The sequence below is a fragment of the Podarcis vaucheri genome, assembly GCF_965113315.1.
Source record: "Podarcis vaucheri genome assembly, chromosome: Z".
NCBI classification, from domain to species: Eukaryota; Metazoa; Chordata; class Lepidosauria; order Squamata; family Lacertidae; genus Podarcis; species Podarcis vaucheri.
Genome location: NC_138758.1, coordinates 37901411 through 37924847, shown reverse-complemented (window position 1 = coordinate 37924847; position 23437 = coordinate 37901411).

Below are 23437 nucleotides of genomic sequence, written 5' to 3'. Positions count from 1 at the left end.
TTTGCCTTGAGACAGTCTTTAAAGCTCTTTCGTTGACCACCAGCATTATGCTTTCCATTTTTAAGTTCGGAATAGAGTAGTTGCTTTGGAAGACGATCATCAAGCATCTGTACAACATGAGCAATCCAACCAAGTTGATGTTGAAGAATCATTGCTTCAACACTGGTGATCTTTGCTTCTTCCAGTACACTGGTATTAGTTTGCCTGTCTCCCCAAGTGATGTGTAAAATTTTTCAGACACACTGTTGATTGAATCTTTCGAGGAGTTGGAGATGGTGTTTATAAGTGGTCCATGTTTCACAAGCATACAGTAAGGTTGGTAGTACAATTGGATCATAGTTTGTCTAGCTTCTTCCCATTGACCTTACTGCCTTGGCTGACCCTGCTGGGAGTACAATATTCCCAATAGCTTCACTCACAAGGGTCATAAGGTAAAGGTAAAGGGACCCCTGACCATTAGGTCCAGTCATGACCGACTCTGGGGTTGCGGCGCTCATCTCGCTTTTTTGGCCGAGGGAGCCAGCGTACAGCTTCCGGGTCATGTGGTCAGCATGACTAAGCCGCTTCTGGCGAACCAGAGCAGTGCACGGAAACGCCGTTTACCTTCCCGCCGGAGTGGTACCTATTGATCTACTTGTACTTTGATGTGCTTTCGAACTGCTAGGTTGGTAGGAGCTGGGACTGAGCAATGGGAGCTCACCCCGTTGCGGGTATTCGAACCGCCGACCTTCTGATCGGCAAGTCCTAGGCCAGGCGTCTGCAACCTTTAAGACAAAAAGAGCCACTTGGACCCGTTTCCGGAAAAAAAACAAAAACTGGGAGCCGCAAAACTCGTCATTATAAAAATAACTTTTTTGTCACTTTTTTATTATTTCTTTGTTTGACCCCTCAGAATTACTCCTCCTCATAGAAATAAACGTTAAATTAACAAGTTCCCTTTTTGTGTGTGTGTGTTCACTCCCCTTCAAAACAGTGACCAGCGTACATGCCCCCTTTCAATGCAGTGACCAGCGTACATGCCCCTTGCATGGGCCCCCATGCGACGTCACAGCCAGTACAGCGCCCGCCACAGTGGGGAGTGTCGGGGCGCACAATGCGCCTCCTCCCCTCGCTAGTATCCACCCCGGAGCCACGGCAAAGGTGTAAAAGAGCCACATGCGGCTCCGGAGCCGCAGGTTGCAGACTCCTGTCCTAGGCTCTGTGGTTTAACCCACAGCGCCACCCGCGTCCTGCACAAGGGTCATAGGAAGGTGCAAACCCACTCACCACAACAAGGTGATGATCCAGCATGTGAGCCACTTGAACGTAGTTGCTGCATGACACTGAATACCAAGCCTATAAAAATGCAATGTCAGAGTGCAGCACACTATCTCCACCATGGTTCTTTGGATAGTTGGTGTAACTTTTCTTAATGACTCAGTAGGGCTCTCACTTGATTAATTTTTTTCCCCCACTTTTAAATTTATTTATTTTTATTTAATAATTTTTATTGATTTTACAATTTTAACTTCATCCAAATATTCTCCATAGAGATAATGGAATTCTGGGAAAAAATAAAAATAAAATAAAAATGAGAATATAAATAAACCTTAATCATGACACATTTTCAGTATATATAAACATATTTTGGAGGTTTGCTTTAACCTCCTGACTTCCCTCCATTTCCTTTTCTGGTTCATTTAATAAGTACGTTTTCTGCATAATTATAAAACCTCTTTTTCTTATTTTCCTTATATTATCAATATTTAACTAATTAGCATCATACCTTAATATTTCAAATTGCCTATGTTACACTTTATCTCATTATTTAACACTTGCAAATGTTTCATCAAAGCCTGCCAATGTTTCTATTTGTTTACAATATTTTTGTACATATACAATAGATGTTTCCCATTCTTTTTGAAATTTCTCATTGTCATTGTTTCATTAAATAATTTTTAGTTGAGTTGATCATCTGCCTCATAACTAATTCATTAAATTTAAATAAATTTTCATAGTACCTCAATATATTTGCTTTTTGAGATACTTAAAGAAGCCTAAGCACAATTCTAAGTTATACCACAATTACTATGCCTTGTTAAAAGGAAGAACTATTTTTATAAGTAATTTCTGTTTTCTCATTCTCATTATAAAGGAACAGAGTTGTTGTTTTTTTAAGCCTCCAAAAGTGTTCTTAAGCATGACTAGGTTTGTGGTACTTTGCCAAAAACTGGACACTGGCCAAAGCTCATTGGCAGAGCATACACTTTGCATGGAAATTGTCTCAGGTTCTACCCATGGCATCTCTAGGAATGGCTGAGGAAGCCTCCTGTCTGAAACCCTAGAGAGTTACTCACTGTTGGTATAGCTAGATGGACCAATGATCTGACTCAATATAAGGCATAACAATGTTAAAAGAATCAGCTGGATCAGGCAATTGGCTCATCTAGCCAAGCATCCTGTTCTCACACTGTCCAAACTCAAAATAAAAAAATTCCTTCCAGTAGCACCTTAAAGACCAACTAAGTTAGTTCTTGGTATGAGCTTTCGTGTGCATGCACACTTCTTCAGATAGTAGATGGTATCTGAAGAAGTGTGCATGCACACGAAAGCTCATACCAAGAACTAACTTAGTTGGTCTTTAAGGTGCTACTGGAAGGAATTTTTTTTATTTTGACTATGGCAGACCAACACGGCTACCTATCTGTAACTGTCCAAACTGATACCTATGGGAAACCTGCAATCAATATTTGAACACAAGAGCATTCTCCTCTCCTGTGATTTCTAGCAACTGGTATTTTGAAGCATTACTGCCTCCAGTTGTGGAGGCAGTGCATAGCCATCACGGGTAGCCATCATTGATAGCTGCCTCCCCCATGAATTTGTCCAACCCTCCTTTGAAACCATCTAAGTTAGTGGCTATTGCTGCCTCCTGTTGAAGTGAGCTCCATAGTTTAACTATGCACTGTGTGAAGGCATCTTCCTTCTAGTGGGATCATAGCTTAATAATAGAGAACATGCTTGGATACAAAGGGTCCAAGGTTCAATCTGGAGCATCTCCAGGTAGGGCTGGGAATGTCCCCTCCAATATCTCTGGAGTGCCACCACCAGTCAGTGTAAGCCAAGAGTAACCAATGTGGTATTCTCCAGATGTTGTGGACCACAACTCCCATTAGTCCTATGCAGCATAGCAAATGGTCAAGGATTATGAGAGTCGTAGTTTGCAACCTCTGGAGAGCACCACATTGGCTACCTCTGCTGCAGGAAATACCAAGATGGATTAGGCTTAGCATAAGGCATTCTTGTTATGGTTACATCCCCCATTTTGGGGAGTAAAGTGTTATTGAAGACAGTGGAATATACTTCCAAGTAAACATATGCAGGATTCAGCTGTGTAACTTTAGCTTCTTAATCTGGCATTTAGAAGAGAAGAAGAAGAGTTTGGATTTGATATCCCGCCTTTCACTCCCCTTCAGGAGTCTCAAAGCGGCTAACATTCTCCTTTCCCTTCCTCCCCCACAACAAACACTCTGTGAGGTGAGTGAGGCTGAGAGACTACAGAAAAGTGTGACTAGCCCAAGGTCACCCAGCAGCAGAGTGGGGAATCGAACCCAGTTCACCAAATTATGAGTCTACCACTCTTAACCACTACACCACACTGGCTCTCTTTAAAACAGAGGTGGGGAACCTCTGGCCCTCCAGGTGTTGTTGGACTCCAACTCCTACCAGCATGGCCAGTAGTTGGGAATGATGGGTGCTGCAGTTCATTGACATCCTGGCTTGATTGCTAAATTAGAGAAATGAGTGCACAACTAACTAAAAAAAAACTGCCAAACAATATTTTATGGATTTTGAAGTTGATCCATTTATTTTATAGATGAGACTACATACAAGGGTCTCTTATGAGCTCCTGATTCATAGATGTCAGAAACGAGTCTCTTTACTCTTTTTCTCCCTGACATACAATTGACTTATTCTTCATCACACAGAGAGTTGGTTCATATATGGGATGTCGAGCTGAATTCCCTTCAGTTCCATCCTTCAGCAAGATTGTCAGTAGAATCTTGATTATTGGCAATGAGGAAAGGTAAAAAGAAGTCAAGTTGACGTAACATAATTTATGAGAGATGCAAGCACAGGCCAAAAGACAAGAATGCTCAGCAACCCCACAACCTCTGGACAGGCTATGTATTGAAACACTAGCTGCATTTGGACATAACACACTAAGCTTGGGGTTCATGCATTCCCCCTCTTCTCTTTGCATGTGACTACAAGGAGGCGATTGGAAGCATGTGTTTTCACTTTCAACTAATATTGTGTTATGTCTGAAGTGGGATAAACTATAGTTAGATTTACTTATAGTGTGTCTGATCATGCTAATTTCAAACCACAGTTTATAATCCTGGCTTGGTAGGACAAACTAGGGATGGGAAACCTGTTGCCCCTCAAATGTTGTTGGACACCAGCTCCTAACAGCCCCAGCCACTATGGCCAATGGTTAGGGATGTTAGGAGTTGGTGGAGGGCCACAGGTTCTTCACCTGTGGGATAAACCATAGTTAAAACAAATTTACTATTCCCTGTTCAGACATAATAACAAAATTAGTTGAGAGTGGAAGCAAATCCTTCCAGTATCCTCCTTGTGTCCACACTAGAAGAGGAGAGGTGAAAGGGGAGCAGGTTCATGCATGCAGTGCTAAACTATGGCTTGGTGTTATGTCCAAACCAGCTCAAGCCATATCATTTTTATTGAAAAGTGTAATAAAGCATGATTTTTAGACTGCTACTGTACATCAAAGGATTATAAAGAAGAAAAGAAAGAAATGGCAAGGGCACACAACTGGCCCCTTTCCCACTGTGCTCATCAGTATTACCATGGCCCATTTGGCTGTGCTGTTTCTTCTATCTCATCAAACCAAGTGAGCTTTTCAACTTATGTACCAGGACATGTTATGCCATATCAAGGAAACTGACAGTTGTGAGCCTCTCTAAGATGAACCCCTCATTCCCACTTCAATTGTAGGCATTGACTTGACTAGTCGGATTCTGCCTGACTTCATTGAAAGGCTTTTAAACGCCTACTATTTGCTATTACTATTGATTTAGTTTTCGTCCCCTTAATGGGATCCCCTCCCTTCCCTATCCGCCTTATAGCACGGTCAGGTCATACACTTCCTTTCTTCAATATTCTGTACTAAAACATATATAAAACAATTCCATATGTAAAAAAGTCTTAAAACAATTCAATATATAAAACAATTTAAAATCAAATACAGATACAGACTGGGATTTAAAAATAACTTAAAAGGATTGTTGAAAGAGGAAGGTCTTCAATAGGTGCTGAAAAGGCAATAGAAATAGTGCCTGACTGTGTCCTGGCTCCTGCCCCAAAACACACTAGCATCTTACTTGCAAGTAAGAAAGATATCTCTGTTCAGGCCAATAATACCGTACTTTTCCGTGTATAACATTCCCCCATGTATAAAACACCCCCTATTTTGGGGGATTCCCATTTAAGGGGAGAGATGGCACAAAGTTGTTGAGCTTTTTGGGGGGAGGATTGCCCAGAATTGTTTTTTAAGGGGGAATGCCAAAAATTGCTCACCCTCATGTGTCGCTAAATCCGCCTCTCGCTTGTTGCCTCGCCGGCAGAAGCAACAGATCGCCTACCCAATTCCCGCAGCATTGGGTAATCAACAATACCCATTGACGCAGCAACCAATAACATGCACAATATCCACTGACAGCCATGACAGCAACCAATCAAACCTCCACCCTATGCACTACCCATGTATAAGACGACCCCTACTTTTTAGCATGATTTTTAAGGGGGGGAAACCTAGTCTTATACATGGAAAAGTACGGTACTTCATCAACACTGGCAACAAGAGCTCTATAGGCCGAGGGAGCCGGCGTTTGTCCACAGACAGCTTCTGGGTCATTTGGCCAGCATGACTAAGCCGCTTCTGGTGAACCAGAGCAGCACACGGAAACGCCGTTTACCTTCCCACCAGAGCGGTACCTATTTATCTACTTGTACTTTGATGTGCTTTCGAACTGCTAGGTTGGCAGGAGCAGGAACCGAGCAATGGGAGCTCACCCCGTTGCGGGGATTTGAACCACCGAGCTTCTGATCGCTAAGTCCTAGGCTCTGTGGTTTAACCCACAGCGCCACCCGCGTCCCTACTAATTCATGTACTGAGATCCAAAGCCAGTTAGAGTTTCAACTGGGCACTTTGAATTGTGTTCTTAAGCAAACAGGAACCAATGAAGCTCTTCTAGATGGAGTGAGATGTGACCAAATGAGTTTTACCTATTAAAATGCTGTTTGCAACATTCTGTGCTAACTGGAGCTTCTGAACAGTCTTCAAAGGAAGCTCCATATAGCCTTGCAGTAATCCAACCAGGCAGTTGGGGCATGGATAACTATGGCTAGACTATCTCTGAATATTTATGGGCATCAGATAGAATACATACAGCCTGCATAATGGTCTCTACACCTAACAGTAAGTGCATCTACTTTTCACAGCTGTTCTAACACATTTACAACTGTGAAAACACTTTGTACAGCTGAGAATGCAGGGAGGAGACACTGTAGCTGTGCAGCCTGGCACTTTTGGAATCTCCTACCTCATATCACAGTGACACCAAGTGCTTTGGAGACAGAGGCTATGAGGTTAAGGAGGACAGGGTACACTAACTACTTTCTACAACATGCAGAAATAGTGGTACATAATAGTGGTTCATAATAGTGGTACATAATAATACCTTCTTCTAGTCCTTAAACTGCTATGTTTTGAACCTGAGGGATATCAGGCAGGGATGCAGACCTTAACCTCAGGTTGGAATTAGAGGGAAACTAGCTAGAACAGAAAATGAGCTTCTTAACACTGGCAGGCCAGAGTGGTGCGAGTGTTCTATTTTACACCTATAAAATCTTCCAGTTAGATTTGTCACTGATTAGAGCCACATAGCAACATGATTGCTCTTCATGTTGTTCTTCCCTGTGGCAATCCACCTTGGCTTCTCTTTCGTCTTGCTCCATGGTCTGCTGAGAGTTAAATGGGACAAATTTATGGGGATTGCCATTGGCAGAGTTCAGATGTAACACTAAACTATGGTTTAGAACACAAGTCTGCCCTCTTCCTCTGGCCTGCCTGTGAGAAGGTGAGTAGGAAGCTTTTTCTTCTTCAGTTAACTAAAGTCTAGTGTTATGTCCAAATCCTAAACTGTGATTAATTTTAACTACCATTTATTGCAATAAGCCACTTCATAATCCACATTTTGGAGATGGCTAGGCCACAGTTAAGACTGATCTTAGCCCATCACAGTTCAATCACTGTTTATTGCAAACGGAAGGAAAACCTTCCCCTCCTCTTCACAGCCATGATTGATTGGGGGCCAAGGAAGGGAAATGCATGAGCCCAAAACTCACCTAGGTTCACTCACATAATAATAGCCATATTTTATCGTTATAATCAAATGCACCCATGGGTACGCATGGGCGAGTCAGTTTCTATGTTAATCTCTAGGTCTTGAAAAAGATGCATGACAAATCACATTTTAAATATGTATTGAGTTCAGTGAGATTTATTCCTAGGTGTGTATTCTTTTCCCCGGTGTCTACTCTGAGTGATGGCAGCTTTTTTATGGTTCCACACAAGGGCTATTTCCTGTCACCGACTATCTGATCTTTTAAAACTAGATGAACACATAGTCTGACTTGATATAAGGCAGCTTATTATGAACCTAAATGGTGCCATTCCTATTACACTCAGGATGGCTAGTTACATATGTAGGATCAGGCTGGAAAGGAATTTTGTCTATCTTTTCCACACACAAAAAGTTTACCTATTTTTCTTCTAAAATGGGAAAACAAAAGCAGCAACAGATTCTTCTCTACCATGCACAATCATGATAGACTTTGTGTTATTTTTTCATTGTTGCGATTACAATTCCTCCCACAATTTTCCACCAAGCTAGCAAAGTTATTCTATTGACCTCAGCAAGTTTAGATCCACCCCAGAGAAGACTTGTATCCAAAGCCGTCAGCTGAATTGAATTTTTTTCAGACATTGGCTAGGCATGCTAAATAATTTGATGCTGTTACTAGCAGATTATGCTGTGTACCATCAGCATGTGGCTAAGGGAAAAGCACAAATTAAGAAAAGGCCACAAAAGCATAAAACCATGGAAGGCCACGTGACCATTTGAGTATTTGTCACCACTGCATGTCTTTATAATTTTTCATAATTAATGTCAAGTGATAATCCAAACTCAGCAACAGCTGGGAGAAATAACTGTGCTTCGTTTGGAAAACATTAGCAAAGCAAGCCTTCCCTATTCATTAAAGAGCTAAATTGCTCTAATAACATAGTTATTAAAGGTTGCATTCTATGTTAGAACTCAGAACTGTTGAAATTAATGTGGATCTATTCTGAATAGAGTTTAAGTTGGAGGCAACCCTTATGATGTAGTGAAATATCCAAAGGTCTTTCACACTCAGTTCTACGTTTTAGAACCCACACTCATTGAGAACTCTGGTGCAAAAATTATCCACTCTCTTGGTTCATCTTAGCATGGAATACCCCCTTCTTAAATCCCTACAGGAGCTTCCTGTCTGCTCTCAGATACAGCAACTTCCATGAACATAGCCAAAGGGCAGAGAGGGGTAAGTGCCCCCTCTAAATCAATGAAAATCAATAAAAATAGATAGCTAACTGAGGTTCTGCCCCCACCCAACAAAAGGCCTGTGCCCCCCTAACAAAAATCCTGGCTCTGCCCATGGCAACTTCTCATTCCTACATGCAGCCCCCACCTGCCCCATGCCTTCTCTTCCTTTATCTCTCTCCTTTGTTATCCCAACACTTCCATGGCTGGGACCTTTGCTAGTCTAACTCCACTATCACCAGATGCCTGACATTCTCATGTTCCCCCACCTTGGACAACTCAACCTTTCTTCCTTGCTGCCTCTTATGCCTAGAACTAGTTTATAGTTTGAGGCTGCTTGTGGGTCCATCTCTATCACTTAAAGTTCAGGTAGCCTCAATGACTACTAGGAGTGCATTTTACTGGTTAAAGCTGGTACAGTGGTACCTCGGGTTACAGACACTTCAGGTTACAGAAGCTTCAGGTTACAGACTTCGCTAACCCAGAAATAGTACCTCGGGTTAAGAACTTTGCTTCAGGATGAGAACAGAAATCACGTGGTGGCAGCGGGAGGCCCCATTAGCTAAAGTGGTGCTTCAGGTTAAGAACAGTTTCAGGTTAAGAACGGACCTCCGGAACAGATTAAGTTCTTAACCCGAGGTACCACTGTATAGCATATCCAGCTGTTATACGAGTTTTTGAATCTTCCAACACTCAGTTTCAAGTTCCAGTATTATGAGAGAATACTGTCTGATTTTATGTTAATGTGTTACACATTTGATGTTAGCCGCTCTGAGCCTGGTTTTGGCCGGGGAGGGCGGGGCATAAATAAAAATGATGATGATGATGATGATGATGATGATTAATTTCAACCAGGTCAAAGACCCAGTTTGGCACACACACACCCCACACAAATTCTCCCCCCCACACACATGTAGAAAGCCTCCCCCACCCCCGTAGCTACTGCTCTGCCAGGCATCATTTGAACACCTCTATTTTTTTACACACCTTTTTAAAAAAAACAACAACAATGAGCCCCAAATGTTGTAACCTTCCCTTCTCAGGGAGTTCCATCCCCTTGAACCTTTTCTGAATCTTTCCCAGGTCCACAGTATCCTTTTTTTGAAGTGAGATGAGGTGACTAAAACTGTGTACAGTATTCCAAGTATGGTCACACCATAGATTTGTATAATGGCAAGCCAAAATTGGCAGTTTTAGCAATTGGTGAGTTTGTTGTAATTGTTTGTAGTGTTTACATTGTGCTTGTATGTCTCTTTTTGAGGAAAGCAGCTAAGCAACAACAACATACTTTCAGGTTTTATTTTCAATTGCTAATTATTTTCCTTCCCTATTTCTGCCATTTCCCTCTCCTACATATATCGTCTCCTTGTCACCTGCATGAAATTTGCCTGTGGCCCTTGGACCACAGTTTGCTTTACCCTACCCTAAGAACTGCCACCCAGCCTAGCTTTGGATGAAGTCCCTAATAAGTAGTTCTTTTAACATGGGCCACTGCTTGCTCCTGTACTTATCCTCTTCTAATCACAGTAATATTTAAACAGAGACGTTCCCCCACCTTACCTCCTAGCCAGTAAAATATACTGGAGTGTTTATTTTATCAGAAAGGAGCTGGTGCCTTAATAGGTTTGATGTAATAGAACAAATGTGATTGCAAGTTGAAACTAGTGCAATGCAAACCGTGACCAGGATTCCAGAGAAAGTGAAAATTACCAAAGTTTAAGAAGACACCCTTGGTTCTCTCATATATATATCTGCAAGCAAGGCATGGAAGGAAATGAGGACATTTTCTTTTTTAAAGATTGTTATGTACTTGACATTGCCTTAGTTTAATTTTTGCAGCTATAAATGTATTTACTCAAACATTTCCTTCAATCTCACCAGTCAAGGGGAGATGGAAGAACTGATTCTGATGTGACAAAGTGCTTCATGGAGGTGGTTTTGAATAAATAACTGGTGGGAAATGATCTGCTGGTATTGAAAATCCTTGGGGGAGAATTCGAGAAGCAGAATTCTCAAATGAGAATGTTAGAAGAATTCCTAAGAACAAAATAATTTTGCAGAGCAAGTGGTAGAAAACAAGCAAAACATTTGAGATGAGGCATTACGATTTTCTGGTTTATTTTGATTACAATCCAGACAAAGTTAAGTGCCTTAGGGCATAAGCCCATACTGGAGATTTGCCAGATGAGGGGCCTTGCAGAGATCGTCAACGTGGTGCTCATGGGCTCAGTGGCACCCTTGAGGTTTTCCTTGGCACTCATGAAATCTCTGGGCCTCCCCCTCCTGCCTCTATAGCCATATGAGAGCTGTAGAGGAAAAGTCTGATGTCTTGCCCTTCATTAAGCTTGAGTGTGGTAAGCATGTAACAGAACTGAAGGAGGAAGTCAGAAGACTGCCACTCTTTCCCATTTCCTCTTCTTTCTCTACGTGGCTTTTTAAGGCTGAGATTATTTCAGCCAGATCCAACTTTTACATACATCACCTGGAAAAGTAAAGTGTATGTTTCTGCACTTTTTCTGTCTCTCACAGGGCATGCGGACTGATCTAGAGGAGGAGTTGGGAAGTGACCAAGTGCTAGTGCTAGTGGCTCACATTTCTACTGGATTCAACTTTTAGCCAGGTTCCTGTCTACCTTACATTTTGGAATTCATAGCACCATAGAACTGTAGAGTTGGAAGGAACCCTCAGGGTAATCTAGCCCAACTTCCTGCAGAAATCTCAATAAAAGCATCCATGACAGATAGCCAACCAACCTCTGCTTAAAAACCTCCAAAGGAGAGTCCACTACCTCCCAAGGGAGTCCATTCCTCTGTTGAGCAGCTCTTACCACCAGAAAGTTCTTCCTGATGTTTAGTCAGAATTTCTTTTATTGTAACTTCAATCCATTGGTTTGAGTCTTACTTTCTGGAGCAGGAGAAAACAAGCTTGCTCCATCTCCCATGTGACAGCCCTTTAGATACTTGAAGATGGCTGTCATAGCTTCTCTTTTCCATTCTAAACATGCCCAACTCCCTCAACTATTCCTCATAAGGCTTGGTCTTCCAGACCTATGATCATCTTGGTCGCCATCCTCTGCACATGTTCCAGCTTGTCAATAGCCTTCTTAAACTGTGATGCCTAGAACTGGACATAGTATTCCAGGTGTGTTCTGACCAAGGCAGAAAAGAGTGATACTAGTACTTCCCTTGATCTGGACACTAGACTTCTGTCGATGCAGCCTAGAATAGCATTTGCTTCTTTTGTTGCTGCATCATTCTGTTAAGCTTGTGGTCTACTAAGACCCCTAAATCCTTTTCACTACTGGCATGCCCCATCTTATATTTGTGTGGCTAGTTCTTTGTAGAAGCTTACATTTTTTCCTATTAAAATTCATTTTGTTAGTTTGAGCCCAGTTCTCCAATCTGTTAAGGTCATCTTGAATCCTGAGTCTGTCTTCTGTGGCATTAGCTACCAGTTTGGTGTCATCTGCTGAACATCCCCTCAATTCATTCACCCAAGCAGTTTATAAAGGATTGAACCATGTGGAACCCCACTTGTCACTTTTTTTCCAGAATGACAAGGAACTATTAGTGAGTAGTCTTCGGGTTCGCTTAGTCAACCAGCTACAAATCCACCTAACAGTAACCTCATCCATCCCACACTTTACCAGTTTCTCTGCAGTAATATTATGGAGGACTTTGTCAAAAGCCTTACTGAAATCAAGTCAAAGTCACAGTGACCACATGTTTATAGAAAACCCACAAACAAGATTCAATTGATCTCTTTTACTTTTGTTCCCCTGCAACTGTTTTTCTGAGGCCTATCACCTTTGATACTGGAAATAACATTTAGCCATAATGACCAGCAGCCATTGATGAAAAGTTAACCTGCAAATAAGACATTAACTGAGGGTGGGTAGGGTGGGAGAAGCTCTGGAGCCAAGTGAGGATTCCCAGGTAAGATCCTCCCTCTATTGTGTGGGCAGGTAATCCCTCCCGTACCTGGCCTGGTCTCCTTGGCAACACTTCCCCCAGGTGGGATTGGACAACTGGCAGAGGTAGGCGGAGACCTCCAGGTATCCCACCTGAGAGAAGACAAACCAAGCCTATGCTGTTGGAGCCGCTCCAGATCTAGGGGCTGCGTGCGTCCACGCAAAGGGCGCCCCCGGTTTTATCCTACATAAATTTATCTAATCTCCTTTTAAAGGCATCTAAACTGGCAACCATCACTGATAGAGAATTACACAGTTTACTTAGGTGCTGTCTGAAGTAGTGTTCCTTTTGTCTGTCCTAAACCTTCCAATATTAATCTTCATCAGATGACCCCGCTGCAGTTCTAGTATTATGAGAAAGGGAAATAAACTGGTCTCTATCCACTTTCACCACACCATGCATAATTTTATACACATCTTTCATATCCCCACTTTCTCACCTTTCCCCTGTTAAATAAAAAAAATGCTATAAGTATTGAGCCTTTCGCCGTAGGGAAGTTGCTCCAGTCCCTTGATCATCTTTGATTGCTCTTTTCCTTTTCCAGTACTACAAAAATTTTGTGGGGTCCAGCAACCAGAAGAGATTCCCACTTGTCAATTAAAGAAGTCTTCTCTTCTTCCCTCTGTCAGTTTCTAACCTTGTACAGTGTGTGACATGAATTATCTTGATGCCTTGATGCTGATTTAAAAGACTGTTAACCTAATCGTTTGGGAACTCTAGTTTTACACCCCTTTCCCTCTCTTCATTAATCTCAACGACTGTGTTTGCATCGGCTGTGTTTCTTCCCGGTGTGCACTTAGTACCATCTTGGCATGAATAATAAATATGCAAATACGGGGATAGACTTTAATAGTGGGCCCATCTGCTAGAATCTTTTATTATAGAGAAGTGTGAATGCAGTTGCCATGCAATACACTCTCATACACAGAGCGACAGGCAAGTTACAAGACAAGGAAAAATAACTCTTTTTATTTGTGTTTTACATTCATCACTCCCCTCCTCCACCACTACCCTATAGCCGATCTGGAAATTAATGCTTCAGTCATCACCAAAGAACAGAATTTGTTTGAGGAAAAGCCCACACACTCTAAATCCTGACCGACTGTCATTCTCAGACAAATACATTTTCATGTCATCGTTGTCCCCAACCCAAATATTGAGGCATGCCCACTTCACTGTATTGATGGTCTGGGTTTTGCAGGTTGACTTGGAGCAGACATGGGAAAACTCAGGCCTGGCTGCTGAATGTGTCCCTCCAGAGCTCTCTATCTGGTCCTTAGAACTCTTTCTAGACCACACTTCTCATGGCCCTGCTTCACACCCTGAGTATTGTGGACTGGGTAGAATGTGTCCTTGAACTCTGAGAATACCTCTTGTTTGTCTGGATGGAGGGTAGAGAAGAGTATATGTGTTGTGCGTAGAAACAAGCATACTGTGCAAACAAAAACATTACATTTGTTGCCCCACAAACCACTAGTATATGGCCCTTGGAAAGTTGACCAGAAGGGAATGTGCTGCTCTATCCGTAAAAGTTCTCCTACCCTTGCTTTATAAAGCACAAATCTGCCTGGTCTGCCTCAATATTCTCAATGTTCCTATTTGATTTGCAGATCCACAGGGATGCGAAACAAAGCATTTGTTGTCCACAGTTTTCTGCATCTGGTTCTTGGGAACGTTTCTTAGGAAACGTATGCTATCTGCCAACATATACTACTGAGGCATGCAGAGTTTGTTTGTTCTAAACGGTAGCCTATAAACTTTGGATTAGTTTCTCATGCCACATCAGATGTGGTGGAAGACACAATTCCATCATGTTGAAGTAAGATTGTTCAACCACGGCTTGGCTTCTGTATCTGGAACATGGCATGGGAGTGCTGTTTTGTCTTTCACTTCAAGCAGCAAAATACATTGAGCCAGTCCTGAGCAATATATTCTCTCTTCCCCATTCTCCCACCTTCCTTCATACATCACTAGTATTTGGAGAAAAATCGTACCTCAGTAGTGTGGGGCATCTGCTTTGCATTCAAAACAGCCCATGTTCACTCCCTGGCATCTCCAGGCTGAAACCCAGGCTGCTCCCAGACTTTGGAATTCCTTCCCTAGAGCAGTTAGACTGGCTCCCTCCTTGTCCTTTCACCAGCAACTTAAGACTCTTTTGTTCCAACAGGTTTTTAGGAACTGCTTTTAATGAGTGGGCTGATGCCATGCTGTTTCTGTTGTAATTCTCTGTATGTTCTTAATAGATTTTTATATATAGTTTTAATTATATTAATGTTTAATATTTTTTAAATTATTGTTTTCCCTCTATGTTTTTAGCTGTTCTTATTTTATCTGTAAGCCATCTTGAGTCCCTGTTGGGGGGAAAAGCAGAGTATAGATACATATAATCATAACAACAACAACCACCCTGGGAAGCCCTGTCAGTCATTGTAGACAATACTGAGCTACATGGAGGTCTAACTCAGTATAAGGCAGCTTCCCATGTTCCCAGAAGGAGCCATAGCTCAGTGGTAGAGCATCTGCTTTGCATGTAGAAGTTCCCAGGTTCACTTCCCAGCACTTCCAAATTGGGTTGACCATCCCAAATTCCCTGGGAAGATGGATTGACTGTTCAACCACTTGAACATGTGAATGGAATGGAGATCTCCTAAGAGTTCCATATAGTAAAAGCTATGGTTTTCCCAGTAGTGATGTATGGAAGTGAGAGCTGGACCATAAAGAAGGCTGATCGCCGAAGAATTGATGCTTTTGAGTTGTGGTGCTGGAGGAGACTCTTGAGAGTCCCATGGACTGCAAGAAGATCAAACGTATCCATTCTTCAGGAAATCAGCCCTGAGTGCTCACTGGAAGGACAGATCCTGAAGCTGAGGCTCCAATACTTTGGCCACCTCATGAGAAGAGAAGACTCCCTGGAAAAGACCCTGATGTTGGGAAAGATGAAGGACACAAGGAGAAGGGGACGACAGAGGACGAGATGGTTGGACAGTGTTCTCGAAGCATGAGTTTGACCAAACTGCAAGAGGCAGTGGAAGACAGGAGTGCCTGGCGTGCTCTCGTCCATGGGGTCACGATGAGTCGGACACGACTAAACAACTAAACAACAACAACAAGAGTTCTCAGTATCCTTAAACTACTGTTTGCAGGATTCTGTGGGAACCATGCCTATTTAAAGTGGTATGACACTGTTAAAAATATATAGCACACATGGAGCCTAAAGCTAGCAGTTGTAGACCTGAGTCAAAAGAGCTGCCTGTATTTACCACCCTATTTATGGCTGTCTCAGTGCCTAGTTTCAGGTAGGAACCCTCAAAAGTTTTCTTCCGCTCAGCATTTAAAGAAATTGAACTAGCCTGATTTTCACTTTGGAATGTAGCTATCCCTTAAATTTCTGCACATTTCTGGTTGGAAAAAGTACAGAAATGCAAACAAAACTCTTTATTTTACAGTAAAATGCAAACAAAAATTTGTACTTCATGATGCCTCTCCCCAAAAAGCCCCCAATGCGTATCTGTTGGTAAGGCATAGAAAAATGTGTACGTCTTTTTTTTTTTTTAAAAAAAAGCAAAATGCAAATTTGCATGCAGGTTGGGGTTTTTTTATTTGGTAGTTTGATGCAGAATCATGATTAGATGAACTAAATGAATTAATTCATGTGAAACTAAGGTAGACTGGAAATAGACCGTTCCATTCATCTCTACTTTAGTGAGGTGTGATTCCGGTCCTGAAATGTTTTGGGAGCATGACTTACTGTAGCAGCAGTGAAACTTCCTCACCTCTCCCTCCTTCTTTCCATACCATCACAATGGTGGATCTGCTCCACACCCCCGCCAGCACTCTTTTCTCCTTGTAGCATCATTTCTAGGGAGAAAGGGTGACAGCAGCAGACAGGGCTTCGATCCTGCTGTGGCATTGACAGCTTTTCTTTAACTTGATTTTAAAGTGAATTAAAAGGGAAGGGAGGAAACCTTGCTACCTCGCCAACAGCACAGAGTGCTGCAACCCACCCATTTCATGGTAAATCTCCCCACCCCACCCCCCAAATAGAACAAACCCCTACGTGGCTCAGAAGCCTTCTTGGTAACTTCAGGCCTCTAATTATCTCTCAGCCTAATCCAAGGACTGTTGTGAAAATAAAACTTTTGTGAGGCCTTACATAGTGTTGCACAGCACCCCAGTCTCTGAGCAGTGTGAGATCCCAGTGGTCCAGGCGTTCACCCAGGGTTCATATTTCCTTTGGAAATGAAGCACAATAGAGATTGTGGTATCTTTATCCTATCTGGTTTATTTACACATATATACAACCTGAACCTATGATGGAGGGGTTCACAGCATTAACATCCCAAGAGGGTCTTACTAGCCACCTTGAGCCCGGTTTTCTGAACCGGGAAGGGCGGGGTATAAATAAAAAATTATTATTATTATTATTATTATTATTATTATTATTACTACTACTACTACTACTACTACTTCTCCCATCATTGCAGCCTGGGATTCAGCCTGGGATCAGCAATGGCTCAACCTCTCTCCAGCTTTGTGTCTTTGCTTTGCTGATGGCCCCATCTCCCTGCCTTTGTTTTCTGTTAATGGCCCATCTCTCAAATGTTCTACTGAACACAGGAAACTGAGTCTAGCTATTAAGAGACTGACTTCCAGTTTAACTCTCCAAGCATTGATTTACAGTGGTACCTCGGGTTAAGTACTTAATTCGTTCCGGAGGTCTGTTCTTAACCTGAAACTGTTCTTAACCTGAAGCACCACTTTAGCTAATGGGGCCTCCTGCTGCCGCTGTGACGCCACTGCATGATTTCTGTTCTCATCCTGAAGCAAAGGTCTCAGCCCAAGGTAATATTTCTGGGTTAGCGGAGTCTGTAACCTGAAGCGTATGTAACCCAAGGTACCACTGTATTTTTTTTATAGTTTTTATTTACAAACAAGGAAAATCCAGCATTCATATACATATACAGAAAGAAAGGAAGGAAGATAGGACACTACACAAACTTACAATCAAAAATTAGAAAAAAGATTACACCCACCTTACCCACATAGTGTCTTTTCCCTCCACCAGTGCTCACCTGTACTTTGACTCTTACATTACAATTTATATTGCATATATTCTAATTCAAGCATTGATTAATTTATAACATTTACTAAATCGAGAAACTCTGGCACCCACAAACTTATAACAATATCATGTATGCTACCCTAGCTCCATGGATGAAGATTAGGACAAAAATATGAGAATGAAACACACAAACAGACCAGCCTTAATTCAGACGTTAGTAAATCATTTAGGAACATGAGAAGCTGCCTTATACAGAGCCACACCACAGGCCCAAATATCTCAGCATGGCCTACACTGACCAGGGTCTTCCAGGGTTCCAGAGAGGCATATTCCCAAACTGGAGATGCCAAGGATTGAACTTGGGTCCCTCTTCATGAAAAACATGTGCTTTTTCACGCACGTAGGGCATCCAGGTTCTCTGTGGTACACAGCTTCAAGATCACTGGGTGAATAAGCATACCCATAGGTGCTATTAACCGTTGATTGCCTGAGTGATTGCTTCTGGTTTCAAAAGTATGGGATCTGAAATATTAGTACCATGGTACCTCAGGTTACATACGCTTCAGGCTACATATGCTTCAGGTTACAGACTCCGCTAACCCAGAAATATTACCTCAGGTTAAGAACTTTGCTTCAGGATTAGAACAGAAATCACGCGGCAGTAGCTCGGCGGCAGCAGAAGGCCCCATTAGCTAAAGTGGTGCTTCAGGTTAAGAACAGTTTCAGGTTAAGTAGGGACCTCTGGAACAAATTAAGTACTTAACCCGAGGTACACTGTACTGTGTGAAAAGAGTTTGAATGGCTTCTCCCCACCTTCCACTACCCAATCTGCTACTCTTCTCATGTGCCAATTTGTGGAGAAGGCATTCCACTGGATTTCACCTAAAAACTAGGGAGGGTGTTGAGCAAGGGGTGTGTGTGTGTGTGTGTGTGTGTGTGTGTGTGTGTGTACACACACACTCCCATGATGTGCACAGTATATATTCATAACTGGGTCAATTATTTGGGAACTGGCGCATGAACACTGGAGGGAAGTGTGTGTGTGTCTGTGTGTCTGTATAAATATCCAGGTTTCCCCTCCCTCCCCGCCCCTGGCTGCTTTTTAGCTGAGCAGATCACCTGCTCAGTAGAGAATAAATGTTCATCCCAGTGCAGAGAGAGAGAGAGAGAAAGTGGAAGGAAAGCAGGAAGGAAGGAGAAAAAGTATAACTCAACCGTCTTGTAGAGCTAGCTGATTATGCATTTTCCACATCAAATTGTCAGCATTTATTCAATTACTTCACTCATTATGAACATGTTTTTCAGCTACTAACCTAGAAATCTTTCCCATTCCTATCATCTCCATTAAAATGGATGTGCACCTGGCTCAAAAAGCTGTGGTTTTGAGCAAGAATTGATGTGAGGGGAACACACACACACACCCCACTGATTTGAGTGTGCAATTCAGGATTCTTCTTTTCCAAGAATCCCTGGTACCAGTTGTTTGAAACCACAGGAGGAAGAAGTGTACTTGTGTGCGAATCCTGCTTGTCTGTTTCTCACAGGCAATTAATGGTCTATTGTGAGAATAGCAGGCTCTTAAATGTTCAATACCAGCTGATGGCCCTTCCACCAAGGTGGAGCCTGATCCTGAGAAGATAGAAGGATCTATCCTTTAATAACAATCAAGTACACCCTACGGCAGGCCTAGACAAATTCAACTCACTGGCCATGTCCCATTATGTGACAACCACACACACTGATATTTTTGCAGTTTCCAACAGACTGCAAAACTAGGATTTATTTCATGCTGGGAAGGGACATAGCTCAGGGTTAAAGCAATTACTCTGCATGGAGAAGTTCATAGGACTAGCCCTTCCAGGATATTGAAGCTGAGGCCTTCTGCATGCAAACCAATGCTCTGCCACTGAGCTAGGTCTCAGGTTCTGTTCCTAGTATCTCCAGTTTATAAGGATTATATTGGAGGTGATGGGAGACTCTCTGCCTGATACTCCAGAGAATAGCTAGCCATAATCAGAGTAGACAATTCTGAACTATGTGAACAAAGAGTCTGACCCTGGTATTAGGCTGCTTCCTACAATGGGCCACCCCATTGTGTCGGCCATCCCTAAAGACACTAAGGAGTCAGAACATATGGACTTGGAGGGAACTGCATCTTATATCCCTTCATAAGTGTCAGGGAGGCTGCTTCTTATCAACAGGAATCTTAAGTCATGCCTTAAGGTTCATGACAGTATTGTTGCTGAATGGATAGATGTCTCTCCGTGTTAAGTCAATTTCATTCCTATTACTAGTGAAACCTGTTACCAGTGGAATCCATGTCTAAAGATCCCTCTGGGTGGTGTAAAGCAAAAGAGTTCTAGAGAAGTAACAGCAGAGAGGAATGGGCAATTCTGCTGCAAGGCAAAGTGCCACAGCTTGTCCCTTGTGGGTACCCTTAAAGGCAGCATTCCAATCAGACACACAGGGCACAATCTATTGACACCATTGAAATAAGGGAAAGCCCCCTTTCATTTCAATTGGGACTTTGGCTGGAAAACATATAGATTAGGCCACATGTGAATTAGAAGGAGGGAAGAAGAGGGATTGGGGCGCGGGTGGGATTTGGTTCCATTTTTAATACAAACCTCCCACATTTGCACTTTTTAAAACTATATGTGAAGCAAAATGCAAATATGTTTCCAAATTTGCACCTTTCTAAATTTTGTGATATGGTTCTCCAACCACAGAAATGTACAAAATTCATATATATTAGGGGCAAGTGAGCAATAAATATGCATCTATTGCTGATTATATCATAAATTTTTTTATTAGGAACACTGCTTTCAAAAATGTGTGTATCAGACAAAATTGCATCTAAATTGTGTATATTAGGAGAAATGCAGCACACTAAAAAGTCTGGCAAATATTTATGAGGATTTATTTTTTTTCTTGCAAACTGATGTGGAAATGTGGCAAACTTTAAGACTGGGAAAACAAGAGAAACGAAAAGTGACAGTTTCATCTGTCCCTAGGAAAGGAGTACCATTTAGATGTTTTCCACCAAAATGCCTTGGAGCAACTCCATTTGGAGAAGTTGTTTAAAATGTTTGTTGGACAGGAAAGTTGTGGGAATATTGCAGTCTTCAGGACTGGATGTGGATATGCCACTGGAGCAAAACAGCAACAAAACATCCATCTCAAAACAAATGTCTTCATTTTAATGAGTAGAAAGACAAATTTCACATCTGATGGGTTGCTAATTATAGACTCTGCCTCTAAAAGCTCTCCCCCTCCTGTTTTTGTGCTTGCCTCCTTCCCCAGAGCTGATAAAGATCAGGAATTTTCTTTCTCTTTCCTTGAACATCAAATGGATCTTAAAGCATTTCCTGAGTTGCCTTGGCTTGGCTATCCCTGCAATGTGATATATGAGACTCCAGCAGTGGAGGCAAATGGAATACATTTTCCCTGTGCCTTTGGTGAAGCGCTTTTCTCTGGCCTTGCCTACACTTAATGTACTTTATTAACACTGAACTAGCCCAGGACAGAGAAAAAACAGAGGAAAGGGATGGAAGGGGAGGAAGCATTATGAAGTTATTTCAATTACACATGTGTAGAAACACATGCATAGAACACTGGTGCTTGTCTACCGCTATTGAAACTATGGATGGGCTCTTTGCCTTCTTTTGTGTTGCTTTGATGGGCTGTAGCCTCCTTCAGATGTCCTCTTTATTCAGCATTCATCCTGGTTTGCTTCAACAAAGCTTATGCAGACATTAGACTATGACTAGTCCAGTGTTTCCCAACCACTGTTCCGCGGCACACTAGTGTGCCGCGAGATGTTGCCTGGTGTGCTGCGGGAAAAATTAAAAAATTCGAAAGATTTTTTTTTTAAAGTAAAATTTTCGATTAGGGCGCCGTCACTAGATGACCCCTGGGGTTCCCTCCCTCCCTCCCGCTCTGCGCCTCCCTCCTCCTCCTCCTCCTCCGGGGAGGCCCTTCCTGGCTCTCGGCCAAGGCTTGGCGGCTGCCACTCACTCACTCGCTCGCCCACCCGTCCCTCCATCCCTGCACCCGGCCTCTCCCCCTCCGTCCCCGGCGCGGGGGCTGCCGGGATCCGTAGTCCCCTCGCCCTTGGGCTCTGCACCCGCGCGGGGTGCACGAACTACGTTTCCCAGCGTGGCCTGGCGGGCCGGGCGTTTTGTTTGAAGCGCTCTTCTCCCGGCCATGGAATGAGCGCGGCGGCGGCGGCCGGGCGGGCAGGGGCTCCTCCGCGCAGACCCCGCGCAGCCTGCCTGCGCCCCCGTGGAGATCGGGCGGCAGGATGGAGCCCGGGGATCCCCGCGGAGGCGGAGCGGCGGAGGCGGAGGCTGCCCCCCAGGTAGGGCTGCGTCGGGGGGGTTTTATTTTTGCAATGCTGCATCCGCGCCGGACGGGACGCATCGGACCGCGGGGAGACCCCTTGGCGGACGTGCAAGGCAATGCATGCGTGCAGGCGTTGCATGGAGTGCAGTGCAATGCAATGGCAACGCGGCGCCCTGCATGCATGCATGCAACTTCCACCGGCGCTCTGGACTTGGCAGGTGAGGGGGGTCCCCAGTGGGCGGCAGAGAGAGCCGGGAGGGCGAAGGGGAGCCGGGGGGGAGCAGCGCTGCTCCCCGAGCCGAGCCCGGGGGGAAACTTCGGTGTCGTTGCGCCGGGTGCTGGAAGTGGAGGCTGGCGGGGGCCCCTCACCTGCAAAACCTGGTCGCCTCTCATATATTTCGTGCATTGCATTCATCACCCGCTTTCTCCTCCAAGGAGCTCCCGGGGGCGCGTGTGGTTCTCCCCGTGTTATCCTCGCAACAACAGCCCTGCGAGGTGGGTCAGGTGAGTGGCCCAAGGGAGCACCCAGGGATTGTCCTGGCCAGGTGGGGTGATTTGAACCCTGCTCTCTGCCCGGTCTTCGTCCTCATTTAGCCCCCACATGTGCATGACTGTGCATGACTGAGGTTTTCCCCCCTCGTCTTGGCTATGGTGTGAGTCTGTCCTGTTAATTAATGGGGTTCTGCCTTTGGAGAAGATGAGCCAGCCCTCAAGGAGGTGATTATGTAATTTGCTAGCAATTCATGTCCCTCCCGGCGTGACGCTGCGCGCTGACGTCACGGGGCTGTAATGGTGGTGTGCCTTGAGATTTTTTTCATGAAACAAGTGTGCCTTTGCCCAAAAAAGGTTGGGAAACACTGGACTAGTCTATATTGAGCATTCATTGTGATTTGTTAGTGGGGAACTTAAGATGATAAGGAACATTTGTTCTGCATTCATCCTGATTTCCTTATGGGCTGCTTAAACATTCTCCCATTCATCATTCATTCACCACACACCTCAGTGCTTTTCCCTGTCACTTTCCAAACTGCAAAATAATCTGTAGTTTTTTAAAAAATGCATTTGTTATGCCAGAGCAAGAAAATGGTTTAATCCACTTTAATTGTTCAAATCTAAATTTACAGTAGGGACGCGGATGGTGCTGTGGGTTAAACCACAGAGCCTAGGGCTTGCCAATCAGAAGGTCAGCGGTTTGAATCCCCGCGACGGGGTGAGCTCCCGTTGCTTGGTCGCTGCTCCTACCAACCTAGCAGTTCGAAAGCACGTCAAAGTGCGAGTAGATAAATAGGTACCACTCCAGTGGGAAGGTAAACGGCGTTTCCATGCGCTGCTCTGGTTTGCCAGAAGCAGCTTAGTCATGCTGGCCACATGACCCAGAAGCTGTACGCTGGCTCCCTCGGCCAATAAAGCAA